Consider the following 13,478-nt stretch of genomic DNA (forward strand, 5'->3'; position numbering starts at 1 on the left):
TGTATAGGTAAAAAATGAATAGACTGGACGTACACATATTTACCAAATATGTTGGATTTATTTGCGTGTAGCTTTGCTTTGTGTTGTACAAGAAGTGCGTAATTGCGCAAACCAACAGGGCAACATTTATTTATATGTAAACTGCCTGTTTGGGCATCAATGTGTTTTTGCAAAGTCAATTTCCAAAAGTGACATCTAGCGAGTCGAAAACAATGGTGCGCTAGGCCTTGTAACATGATCGCCTCTAGGAAATAACCATTTCATAAATCGTTTGCAGCACACAAGCCACTGCTGAGATGAACTATAATATGCTAACTTGTATGCTGCCTAACTTACCTTCACTAAACCAACTCCGGGATATTTAACTTGTTGTGCATATCGGTTGAGTAGAGTTGTTTATTTTCGCGTAATAGATTGTGTTTTCTTTAAAAGTACATAAGTTATGCGTTTGACAAATCTTTTAGTGCATATGTTCCCGAAAATTTTTTTTTTCTTTAATGGTTAAAAAAATCATCACCTTTTAGTCGTGCGTCTGAGGCAATTTTGTTTGGATTTACAAAATTGTCTCTTTGTTTCAGATCATCGTCCAACTATGTTTCAACAAACACGATTGAAAAAATTCTGCAAGAGATCTTTCAAAGATTTTGAGCATAAATAAAAGCAACTGGTGACCAAACAAACATCTTCATCAGAATTTTTAGCTCGTCCCGAATCTGTAGAACTTTTCAAGAGATTTTAAAAGGACTTGTTATTTTTGTATTTAATTTGCGCTGTAAATAAACACGCCTCATACATTTTCGTCATTTAAAGCTCAGGAATGGCCTAATTCCTTATAGTTCATTTGAAGACGTAGCGATGAAGAAAGTCTAAACCAAGTATACAATCTCGTGAATGCTAGGAATCACGTACACAAAAAAACTTATGATGTTGCCGACTTTAACGCAGTCGGGTTTCCGTTTATGTGTAGTTCACCACCATCGCATTAGAATGTCCAACGTTACTAGGAACTCGCGACAGATAAGTCCACAGCACACGCTTTTGAATATCAGTTACCGAAGCACCTGTATCCCCCAGGGCACCTATCCGACGTCCCATGTATAATTCCAAACCAAATGTTCTCTCAAACCACATTCAAAACATTATTGTATGGTAGACTTACTTGTTGATGCAGTGTGATTGTGCCCATGAGTTTGTACATTCGTTAGCCTGGTAGCGTGCACAGTAACTCGTCTAAAAGATGGCATACGTTGCCGGAACGTGGCGACAATAAACTGAAGTCTCCGGTTGTCCAACCCTGAAACTGGAAAGGGCACACAAGGGGAGCCGCGCGCGCGCGACAAACTCTCTGGCGGTTTTGCACTACGTTATTTGCTAAAATGATGTCCCTTGGCGAACATTGCGTTCCTGACGTTGGCATATTTTGTCCTTGGAGACCCTCTACCGGTTATGGATTGAAACACATATACAAAGGCACGTGTTGGTTTGTTCGGTAAACTCCCACAAAAAATCTATGTCGACATGCGTCAGAAACAAGTGAGAAATATATCTGTCGATTTTAAATATTTCTGTCGATTGCACGCTTGCACAGTGCAAATTAATTTGTCAACACAACAATTAAAACCGTCACCGATCGGGGGGTGCATACACACGTTTGACGACATCATAAATCGTTTGGTCGGCGGAGAAGCGCGCGGTCCTGCAGCGTTCTGGCGTGCTCGCCAAGTTGTAGCGTTATTATTTCTGCACCGAGGGTTCCGGACACTGCTTTAACGGCTATCCGGTAAAACCAATGAATAGGCCGCGCGCTACTCCTAAATGTTTTTAACACATAGTCGGAAAAGCAATCCTGGCTTTGGTAGTTCTCGTAACAGCAATGTAAAGGGCGCGATTCAAGTTACAACGTTGGGCTCAAGTTGCACTTAAGATACAACGAGACCAATTGGAAAGGTTTGCATAAGTAGTGACAAAGCAACAAACAAAAGCAGCGATAAAACAGTGCAATAAACAAATAAGTAATATTATTCGTACATATATTACTAGAGTTGTAAGTAAGCCCTGACTTTTCTGTTTGGGTTCGGGTCCAGTTGTACTGGGTTTCGATTTAAATGTGAACTAGATCGGGTTTTATTTGGGCCGGAAATTACACCTGGTCACATTATTTATGTCGTAACTTCACGAACTTTCAGGCCCATTTGGCCTTTATTTTGCAAAGAGTTTAGGTTCGGTGAGGATTCGGACGGCTATCTCACCACAATGTGTCCGCAATCGGTAGCAAAGCGCAATTTTGATAAAACTATTTCTTTAGTCTTTTGGAAATACTGGCACCAGAGGGCGACAAATAGTTGAAGTAATTTCAAAAAGGAAGTCAACGTCAATCTGAACTCGAAGTTTCTTTTCTCGCATCCACATACTAAGAATCGTGTGTTGCGGCGTCCCAGTTAACTTATTTCTGCTTCTTATGTTTCCAAATGGAAATCGAATTCTGTCTTTCCAAACCCAAAGGTAGCTTTTCTCACATCAATGAAGAACAATCCCCTCTGGTTCAAAATAATGCTGACTAAGCATTTTTACGCGGAAGAAGAAAGCCTCGTTAAGGCACGACCCGTGTAGAAAGCAGAACATGCAGCAACTATTCTTACCGCGATAAAAGCACAATAAATATATGCCGAGTATCAAAGAGTTATACATTGTCAGAGTGATAAGCTTCACAAGTAACTGCTAAAGACAATGAGTGCACAGAACCGAGAACACCCTGGGATGGAAATGGAGGAGCAATGTTATGGTATGTAGGATCGATTTTGTTACGTGAAGTTTAAGTTAAACCGTAAATTTCAGTTTCAACTCCCTGGTTGATGCGGACCTGACCTAAAAGTTTTGTTACTTTGACGAACGATAAACTTCTAATTTACAGGCAAACACTAACGCACATGAGTTATGGGCATAAATAAAGAGTAAATCGAGCCGAGGTTAGGTTGTTAATAAAAATGGACCAAGTTACGGCCCGAGTTCCAACTCTGTCGCATTTGCGTTGGCGCACATTTCTTGATTTGGCGCAATTCCACATTTTTGAGAGTTTTAATTCAGAGATGTTTTTGTTGCATGATGGGACACTTTTGGTATTTTACATGTTTGCCTTCCTTTCTTCCAATCTGGGTACCTTTCGAAAAGTATCACCAATGCGAGTTGTATGAAACCGTCGATTAAAATGCATTACGTATATCCTCGCATTGACAATGGATATTCTAGCCACATTACAATCTGATGTCATACAATTCATATGCTGACGTAACGCACTTGCGTTATGCTGACGTCACTGAAAAGAACGCAAATTCTAGTTTGAAAGCTTTTAAACATAGCAGGTCGCAAAAACTTCTCACGCCATTTTTAAGTTACATATGCTGTGTTTTAATACTTCTGTTGTCTTGTGCATTGCAGAAACGGTTCAAAGCACCTCCGGAGTGAGAAACAACGAAAAACTTGAAACTATGATAAGGGAGACCAACAAAAGCGTTGAAAGCAATCGAAAGTTGATGTGGCTGAGTCTAATCTTCACACTTCTGATTTTTGCTGTCGGATTTGTCGCTCTTCATTTCTCGGTACGACTGTGCAAAATTTGATTTGTTCATCACAGAAATGTTATAACGGCGAATCAAATTTTGTACCTTATCTTCTAATTATGTGATTCCTAACCGTTTTTGACAAAGTGCACCTACAGTCATTTTTATGTGACTAAATCGGTTAACCTCTTTATGTGCTTAGGGCAGGGGTGCACAACCTTTTCGCTAAGACGACCGCATCGCAGATCCTTATTTCACCAACGGCCGCCAATTAGCCTATCTGCTTGTTTTTGTTTTAAAATTGATTATGTGAAAATAGGGTTTGTCCCACATGCATGAACCATCTAATGGCGTCCAAAAAGCCCCGATAATTTGAAACTTGATCCACAGATTGAGCTAAATAGTCTGAGCTATATTTATGACGTCATAATCTATATTGTGAAGCAAGAGGTGACGGTTTACTTGCATTGTTTGCATACAATAGGCGTATGTAAAGTGTGATGCTCAGGGTTACTAGGCTGGTAATATTCTTTACAGTTTTAAAAAATCTATTTAAAGCAGTTTGGAAGTCAACATATTTAGCAAAAGAGTTTTTTTACGTCACGGCCGCCAGTGTAGTTTTTTTAATAAACATGTTCACGGCCGCACAGCATCGTCTATTCGGCCGCAGGTTGTGCACCCCTGGCTTAGGGCATCAAAACAAAGGGTGCCACATAAACTTGTCAGCGTTTAAATGTATACAGCCAATTCGACTTTATCCTTATATTACGTCGTTCTTTGTTAGTGTAAATATTGCAGTAATAAAACACAAGCAAAACTTCGCTACATGCTCACCCACGAGCCATCCATGTTTCAGCCACCTTTAAGTGCTTTAGGTCTTATTTTAAGGCATTAGTCCGGCTCTGCTCTGCTATATGCAAAACATGGCAAATAATAAATATAATAATGTATACATAGGTTAAACCTTTATAACGACATAGGCCTACATTGGCTTTTAAACATGAAGAAACATCGGCACATCTAAAAAAGAATTGTTTTTTTACTAGATTACTGCAAAAGTGGAAATGGAAGCAGGACGTGGTAAGATTGGACCATTTTTTTTTCATATACTGCTATCAGATATACATTTCAAAATTTTGAAAAAGTCACTTGCTTTAAATTGCCAACCTCCATTTGACACTAACTCCGATTTTTATAGGTTTGGAATCGATTCTGGAACAACATACAAATTACCAAAGTTAGTGATTTAAACGTGTGCTTGTATTAAGAATTTCTAAACCGGAAGCATGACGTGTACTTGCTTCTACACAAAGCTGTTTGCAATAGTGTTGTTTGAAAACCATCAGCCAATCGCGTATTTTAAGTCAAGCACTGTGGGAATGTGTTTAGAAAAGCATATAACCCTAATGAGTTTTTAAGAATATAAACCTGATGGATATTTGATGGTTGTTGGATAAAAACCAGTCCGATCATGCAATCGATTGAATAAGCGTTTGTGATTGGCATATCTGCAGTAAGAAATAGCTGCAAAAAATAAGTTTCACTTACAAACAGCAAGACCGATCAAAGCTAATACATCTTGAGCATCACGTGACTTCTCACTCCAAATAAACTGCTTTACACAATTCGTTGCGCAGAATGATTCATCTCCAACAACAATGGCATAAAAAGGTTTTGAAAGGTTATTGATTCAAAAATAGTGACGTGAGGTTTCGTTAGGCAATTGTTCTTTGAAATAGTTAACGAAAAGTTGCACCGCATGAAATCAAAGTTGAGAAACTTCCCTAAAGCCGATTGATTCTTAAGTTTCGAGCGTATTGATTCTTAAGGTGCTGCAAAGCGGATTGTTTGTTTAATATAAAAATTGTTTAAAACAGTTCTTTTTTCCCTCTCGCATGTCATATGTCAGGGTCGGCAACCTTTTAGGCGACGCGTGCCAAGTTACTTGTTACTTCCTTGTGTTAATAACCTCGCGTGCCAAAGGTTTTCTAAATATAGTGGTTCGTGCCAGCCAAAGTATATATAAAACACAAGTAGTCCAACCCATTGTTACGCGATAGAGCCTCATGGACGCCATTTTGTGTCCAAATTAACACACCAGGTATAGGGAAAAACACTTAAATTGTCTGATTTCTACAAACTGGTGGGCTTTAACGCGAAATTGATAGGCGAAATCAAAAAACAAACTTTTGGGTTCCAACATTTGAGCGTGATAATGCACGCTGAATGCAAATATTTAAGGTTTACAAGAAAATTAAGCGGCAAAATTTACATGAAAAAAAGCAATTTAGCTTTTAATATTACGGTGAAGTGTAAGAACCCGAAATTTTCATTCAATTTGGCGAATCGAATTCGCGTTTAGGTTCTCCAGTTTGTAAATATCAGACAATTTATGTGTTATTTTTCTCTATCCACAGTATCATTTTGGACACAAAATGGCTCCATAGGATTTATTGCGTAACAATAGATTGGACAACTTGTGTTTTATACAGACTTTGGTGCCAGCAGATATCAATAATAAAGAGAAAACAGAGCGATTTGTGCATGTAAGGCTGAGATTTATAACAATGATACGATAAAAACGATAAACAAGCAGTGTAACAGGTTAAATTGTTACTTTAATATAAACACGCAAATCGGTTGGCGTGCCATGATAAACCACCTCGGGAAACCACAGGGGTTGCCGACCCCTGTCATATGTAATGTTATCAGGCCCGCCGTGAATACAGCTTGGTGACCCCTACTCTATGTCGTAGACGGTGTCCAACACGTTTTAAGTTACTCTAACTGCTGGTGATCTCTTCTGACGCAGAAAAAGCAAAACTTGGTGATATGTAACATCTTTGTCTACTTTGTTTAGACACATTGCAGTACAATATGTCAACCATGGAATCGAAACTTTCATACTTACAAGGTAAAACGAACACCCAAACTTTCATCTCCTTATTATGTTTTCATTTGCGCAGATCTAACACAGTGTATTTTTACTATGGTGTATCTTGTAGTCATCTGCGGTTTAACTACACCTTTACGAATGAAATTCAAAAATCTAGATTTTGATTATAATATTACTAATTCAATTTTAACAATTAAATAAAATCAAACTTGCAACTAAACGATATATTGCTCTGTATTAGAGGTATAGCGAATTGTAATCAATATTATAAACTGATGTTTGAAGCATTAAGCGGGATATGCCAGTGTCCGAACTATTCCCGGTCTCCACTGTTTATTAAAAAGGGCAAAAAATAAAAGTAAATTTTTATTCTTTTTTAAATTGTTGCTACAGATTACTTGGGCATACTTTCAGCACAAATCACTTCGAGATTTCAAAGTAAGTTAATCTTAACGTTTTTATCCCAAAATATCTGTATGACAATCACGTGACCCGTGACTTTTTACCTCACCACGTGCTTTTGGAAAATAATAATTAACGCCACCATCGCAATCTAACACCTACCTAAGTTCGATCCCAAGGAATAAACGAATTTAAATAAATTAAAAAAACATTTCGTGGTAGAGCAAAACCTAGAATGGGTGTTTATGTACTTGTTTTCTAGTCGGGATACCTTTTAAGTTAGTTGTAACTTTGAAAGTGGTTTGTGCAACTTCACGGATGATTTGAGCGCTAATTTCATTTGGACAAGAAATAACGGGTCCACGTCTTCAGATGATACAGGTCCAAGTGCAGATCACACACTGGGAACTACTGAAGGTTAGTACTCAAGTATCTTGCAAGAAAAAAGCGGGAATTAATCAACAATGCCAATTAAAAATGCCATATAACTTTGATATTTATAACAATCTAACAGCAGAAAAACACATTAAACTTGTACCACGATCTGAAAACAAAATGGAGAGAAATAATCAAGTTTGCTTTTGTACAAAAAGCAAAGTTATAAAATCTAAAAAAAATGATTTCCAGAAAGGGACGTTGTGTATTTATTTACTAGATTCATTAATATTTTAAAATAGGTCACTACATGTACATCGAAACCAGCCGTCCTCGACAATTGCATGACAAAGCAAGACTTGTTTCACCAATGTTGCCATCAACCAATGGTAGAAAGTGAATTAATTTTCTCTCATATATATTTTTCTGTGGGACAAATATCCAGTTATGTAATTTTACACAAAATAAAACAAACATTTTCTAAATTACCAGATAAAAGTTATATCCAAAGCACAAACATTAGACAAAAGCCTAATTGTAGGTTTAAATGTTTGTAAACGCAATATATTACAAATAGAGTCAATTTGGTATCATTTCTAGCTTTTAGTACTTGTTAAGCTTGTCCAGCTTCATTTATAAGACTCATAATGTATTATAACTTGTTATTCATTGTGTTCGTGTGTTTTACAGGATACTTTTTGCAACTTACATTAAAAAATGATTTTACAGGTCAATGTCTTCAGTTTTACTACCATATGTATGTAAGTATTAGAACAGTGGTTTTCAACTTGTGGGTCAGCCACTCTTGGGGGACGTTTTGCCATTTTCCTGAGGGTCGCGAAGGATTTTGATAAACAATCAAAAAGCTAAATATTTACAACAGTTAAAAGTAAAACGTTAAGTAAGATTCCTTTAACACCTAATGGGTATACCATTAATCTCCTATTTAAATACATAAAAAACGACACAGATTTGTTTTCGTAGGGCATCGACATTGGGACCATGAAAGTCTATTTAAAGAGACCAACTCTTCCAAACGAAGTAGTATGGAGCCTGAGCGGCAACCAAAGTAGGGAAATAGGTTGTACTTGTACCGTTTGACAAAGCAAACAAATGTACAGAATTTGGAGGATCGCAAAATGCCCTTTCATGTTTATTCAAATATGTTTTAAGTGTGATGGTGGTGGTTGTGGTACAAAGCAGTGCTTTGTCGTCATGGTTACTAATGTAACACTTAGCAACTCCTTTCGGTTCATAACCGAGTAGGTAACGCAGATACAAGCAAAGCCGTCTGTTTTAACATACACATTTTTTAGAGGCTGTCTGGTTACAGTTAATTACATGCAACGTCTTATCACACATCATTTGTTCAAACCTGATGTATGAGATAGCACTGGGCCTTATTAATTTCATTTGTGATACAATTTAAACTAAATCATGTTATCAGGTGACGTTTGGTCGTTGGAAAGCGCCACCATTACTTCGACGGAGCCCTTCCAGGTTGTGTTTGAGGGATCCAGGGGCACAGATTTCCACGGTGATATAGCGATTGATGACGTCACAATTGAACTTTTTAACTGTTGAAACGAATTGTATTGTGACGATATACACATTGGTTTTTGACTTTGATGCCCAAGAGGACACATACGTAGCGTGCAATAAATTTACATAAACGCTGCTCTGTCCAAACCCAATCCCGCTTTATACAGCATTATCGCTTTTTATTTGTTCTTATGTTTTTAACGTTGTTCTAACATTGTTGGGAAAATTTTACCAAATGTTTTGGAATGTTTAATGTGATCCATTGTAAATGTATGCATGGCTTGTGTGTTTATTTATTGAAAACAAGTAAACAGCAAACTATAACTAGTAGGCCTAGAGATGTCAATTTGAGCTAAATCAAAAATGAGGCAACAGAAACCTAGCAATTCAATAAGTCTAAGGAGTCACGAACCCCCAAATACTATTATCCCTTTTTCAGAAACTCAAAGCAAATTTTTTTTATTACCTTTTGGTCACGCACGTTAGTGACATCAGTCGAGGGATGGGGTTCGACAAGTAAAGAAACCTCCGTAAGAAATCCTGTAGGACAGTTGATAATGCCGAAGGAAATATACATGTTTCGTTGCGTGTGATAGCAATTTGTTGAAAGTGTACTTGCATACGTTAGCGCCCAAAAGTCGGGAAGGTCACACACAAAATCTGTGTCGAAATGAGCAAGCCACAAGTATGTTTTTATTTCGTCTGTCAACTTCACACTTGTGCAGTAACGATTAAAATCATAATCGATTATACAGCGGGGCGGCTTCATGCACACGTTTAAAGCCACAAGAATCAAATTAACTAATTCGGTAGGCAGTTTGTTGCGCAATCCTCTCCGGCTGCAGTGCTCACGAATTTGTAGCGCTATTGTTTGTGCGCCTAAGATTCCGGACGCTGCTATAATGACAAGCCAATGAATATACCGCGCTACTCTTATTGTTTTCACAAACACCTAAGGCGGATGTGCAGTTCTTGCTTTATTCTTGTAAAAGCAATCTATAAGGCTCACTTTAAGTTAAAAATATTTTCTCGCTTTGTCGTTGTCAGCTTTTTAGCGCGTTTTTTCTGTTGTGCGGTCTTCCATTATTGAACCGTTGTTAAATAAAGCATCCGCTTTAATATGAAGTTAAAAGCATTTGTGTTTTTGATTTCAGTGTTTCCCATTTTTGGTCCGCTTCAATATTTTAGAAATCGAAAATAAATTAACTTGCCTAAAAATTTACCGCAAGTTTCGCACATTTTTATCAATCTTTTATGCGATTCAAGTGTTCATAAACGGGCGTAACTGATGTGGCCGCTCACATTACTGATAAAGGCATAATCATATGCCGAAGCGTTGGAATGACAAAGCATATGTCGCTTATTAAATCTATTTGGGATGATATTTTCCTCATTAAATTAAGATAAATTTCTCTTTTTTATTTGAGTTTTCGAGTCACTGAATAATTTAACTGCAATATTTTCTCTTTTCGTATCTAAAATGTGGCGTTTTTTTTCCTTCAAGTCAACAATCGTTTTGTGTCGAGTGTCACAATTGAGTGCACCGCTTTTGATTTGTATTACGTATCTGTGTTCGAAGTGCGCTGTAAATAAACATAAAATGCACTTTGATTTGAAACTGTCGTTTGTTGGGGGTTACCATGGATGAAATTTTACGCTACAAAACACTTCACTGCTTGTCTAAAACCGGGAATTCTTAGCCAGGAGTACTATCCGCTAACCGCGTCTGGTGTGAATGTTGCTTTACTTCGGTTTATTAACACTTGAGTCAAATAAAAAATGATAAAAAGGTGCAAAACGAGCGCTATTTTCTATGCTGGCCGTTATTTTCTAAATATCTTATGGGTTATTTTCTCATTAACTTTCAATCTAACGCTAGAAAACGGTTAAGTGCTGTTGTCTAAAACAGGGGATTCTTAACCAGTGGTATAGGGCTTCCATTTATGGGAGTACGATAATGCTGAATCAATGTATTAGGGGAATAAAAGTTACTTATTACAAAAAAAAACATCTTTTAGAACCGAAGGCGTATTATGACCCATTTAAAGCCCGTTCTATTCAACTTAAGCCGAAGGAAAAGGGACGAGCTAATTAAAACTTGTGCTCAATGAAGAGGAAAGACGTTTAAAAGCAAATTTCCAACAGAGTTTAACCATCCACAATGTGCGAAAAGCAATACGCCAAAAGTTAGGTCAACCATCATATTGTATACAAAACTCGAATGGCTGTTTCGTTCGTCTGTGACTGCAATAAGTCAAACACATAGATTGTAAGTTACACAAAAATTCTAATTTGATCACAAGAGCACATTTGTTATGTTTCTTAAAATGTTGCACCTGACAATTGCAATTAAGATTCCTTTAATTACCAAAAAACAAACTTTCTATAATTTAAAGATTCCAACCGAGTTTAACCAGCCACAATTTGCAAAAGGAAAAGGACAAAAATTAGGTTTATCTCATCTATGTAAGCATAACTCGAAAGACTTATGTTTCGTTCGACTGTGACTCGTGGGCAAGAGGGGACACTTGCCCCCCCCCCCCCTCCCCTCCTTTGGAATTTTAATGTACCCTAACATTTAACTATTTTGCGTGGGTGTGTGGGGATTTTTACATCGTGGACGCAATTTTACTGCATATATATTATTATGACTATGTGTACGTAATTACCTGGTATAGTAATCTATCCATGTACGTATTTGTGTTTATCAAAATGTCCCCCCCTCTGGAAAAATTTCTGCCGGCGCCCATGCTGTGACTACAATACGGCAAACATATTATGAAGAAGTTACAAAATAACTGCTTTTGGATATAATTATGTGGCAAAAGCACATTTTTTGGTGTTTTTTTAATGTTGCACCTGTTAATTGAAATAAAGGTGCATTTTGATAAACAAGTAACAAAGCTTTCTATTATTAAAGAAACCGAAAATGTATCTCGGTGCTACAATCCAACCCGTGTTATCCGAGATATTCAACAGCTTTTTCCACTACAGCATTTTTTCAAAGATTTGTGACAGGAATCGGGCACTAACTGGCGACAGAGAGCTGAAGGCAGAAAACTCGCCGCCGAATGTAAACTCTCATCTATTACACAAGTCGCGTTTGCATGCTTGACGGGAAATCCCCTGGTGTGCAGAAATTGCCGAGTCTGCAATTGTTACACGGAAGCAGAAGAACTTTTCAAGACACAGTCGGTATATAAAGCAGAACGCGTTGTAACTAAATCGGAATCGATGATTTGTTTCGCCATAGTAATACGTTTTTAGGTACTGTGAGATATTTTGTTCAAGTAAATCGTAAGCATTTCCACAGCTGCCTGAGATTTGCAATGGCTACTTCGGACAACGACACGCCTGGAATTCCGATGGAGTTTTTGCGAATCGGTAAAGAGCATTTTTAAACCACTTGGAAGAAATAGTATATAACTTAGAAATGCCGAAGCTATATTAACTTTAAACAGATGCATTTCGATTTTTTTTTAAATTAAGTTATATACAAGAAATTAAAACTTAAGTCACAAAACTGAAAGTTTGTTGTACGCAAAGCAGCAATAACTGGTTTTGTCTCAAAAAAATGTTTCATAGGACATAGGTAATGGAATACATTCTCAATTTTGCTAATTTTGTACGAATCTTACTATGCAAAATCTTTTTTATACATCTTTCTAGGCCCCCAGACAATATTATGAAGTGACGTATTTTCCTGTCAGTGATGTCACCCTAAAATATATTTGGTTTGGGTTTGACAATTTTAAACTTCTCATTCAACATTACAATGGTTTCTGTGATAATTCCGTTTCGTCATATCGTTTGCAGAAACGGAGCAAGGTATTTGCGAGATGAAAAAAAACAAAAGACGCGAAAAGAAGCTGATGATGGAAGCATTAAAAAGTGTCCAAAGAAATCTGAAACTGATGTGGTTGTGTCTTCTGTCCCTGCTCCTAATTTTCGCTGTCGGATTTGTAGCTCTATATTTTTCGGTAAGAGTGTGTAAAAGTTTAATCAACGTTTAGAGCTAAGATTAAAATCTTAATACTTTTTAAACAAATTTAAACAAACATTGCTTTAGTTGGAATAATATTAATCTAAGGTACTTCCAAGTAATTGTTGATTAGATCAGTGGTAGGCAACCGCCGGTTCGCAAGTAGTTCGTTACCCGGCCGTATACATTTTCAGGTTAAATGCTATAAAACATTTTACCCATGTATTCCGGGAATGATAAACTAATTTGGGCGTTTTTATTGCTAAATATTTGACGTTTAAGTCCGGTCCGCGATCAAATTTCCGTTTCAAATACGGTCGGCAGTACAAAAAAGGTTCCCGACCCTAGGGTTAGATCATCATTTTTATCGAAGAATTGAGAAACGTTAGGAATCAGAGTTGCCATAAAGCAATTATCCAAAGTAAAAAAAAAAAAATATTTAATGATCATCGATATTTTTATGGCAAAAGCCTTAAAGCTGTAAAGAAAGATGGAGAATTTGTAGTTCATTTGAATGTCGTGTACTGGTTTACAAATAGGACTAAATTCGCATTCATTTCGAATATGTTTGCTTTACTTGTTAGATTTCTGCCAAGTTGGGAGTAGAAATCAGAAAAGGTAATCACCAACTATCATTGACAAATCAACACCTTTCTGGAGCTTCTTTTGATGATGAATTCAAAATCCCGAAAGGTATGAAATCTAAACGCGTTTGACTCTTGTT

General features: G+C 37.1%; 1 protein-coding gene across 1 annotated transcript in view; it reads right to left on the reverse strand.

Annotated features, from left to right (window-relative positions):
* LOC145215564 (ubiquitin-ribosomal protein eS31 fusion protein) overlaps nucleotides 1-13,478 on the reverse strand; it is a 291,245-nt gene that overhangs the window by 220,920 nt on the left and 56,847 nt on the right. The gene's annotated exons all lie outside the window — the stretch shown is intronic.

Source organism: Phallusia mammillata, chromosome 2 (assembly GCF_965637545.1).
Source record: "Phallusia mammillata chromosome 2, kaPhaMamm4.hap1.1, whole genome shotgun sequence".
NCBI classification, from domain to species: domain Eukaryota; kingdom Metazoa; phylum Chordata; class Ascidiacea; order Phlebobranchia; family Ascidiidae; genus Phallusia; species Phallusia mammillata.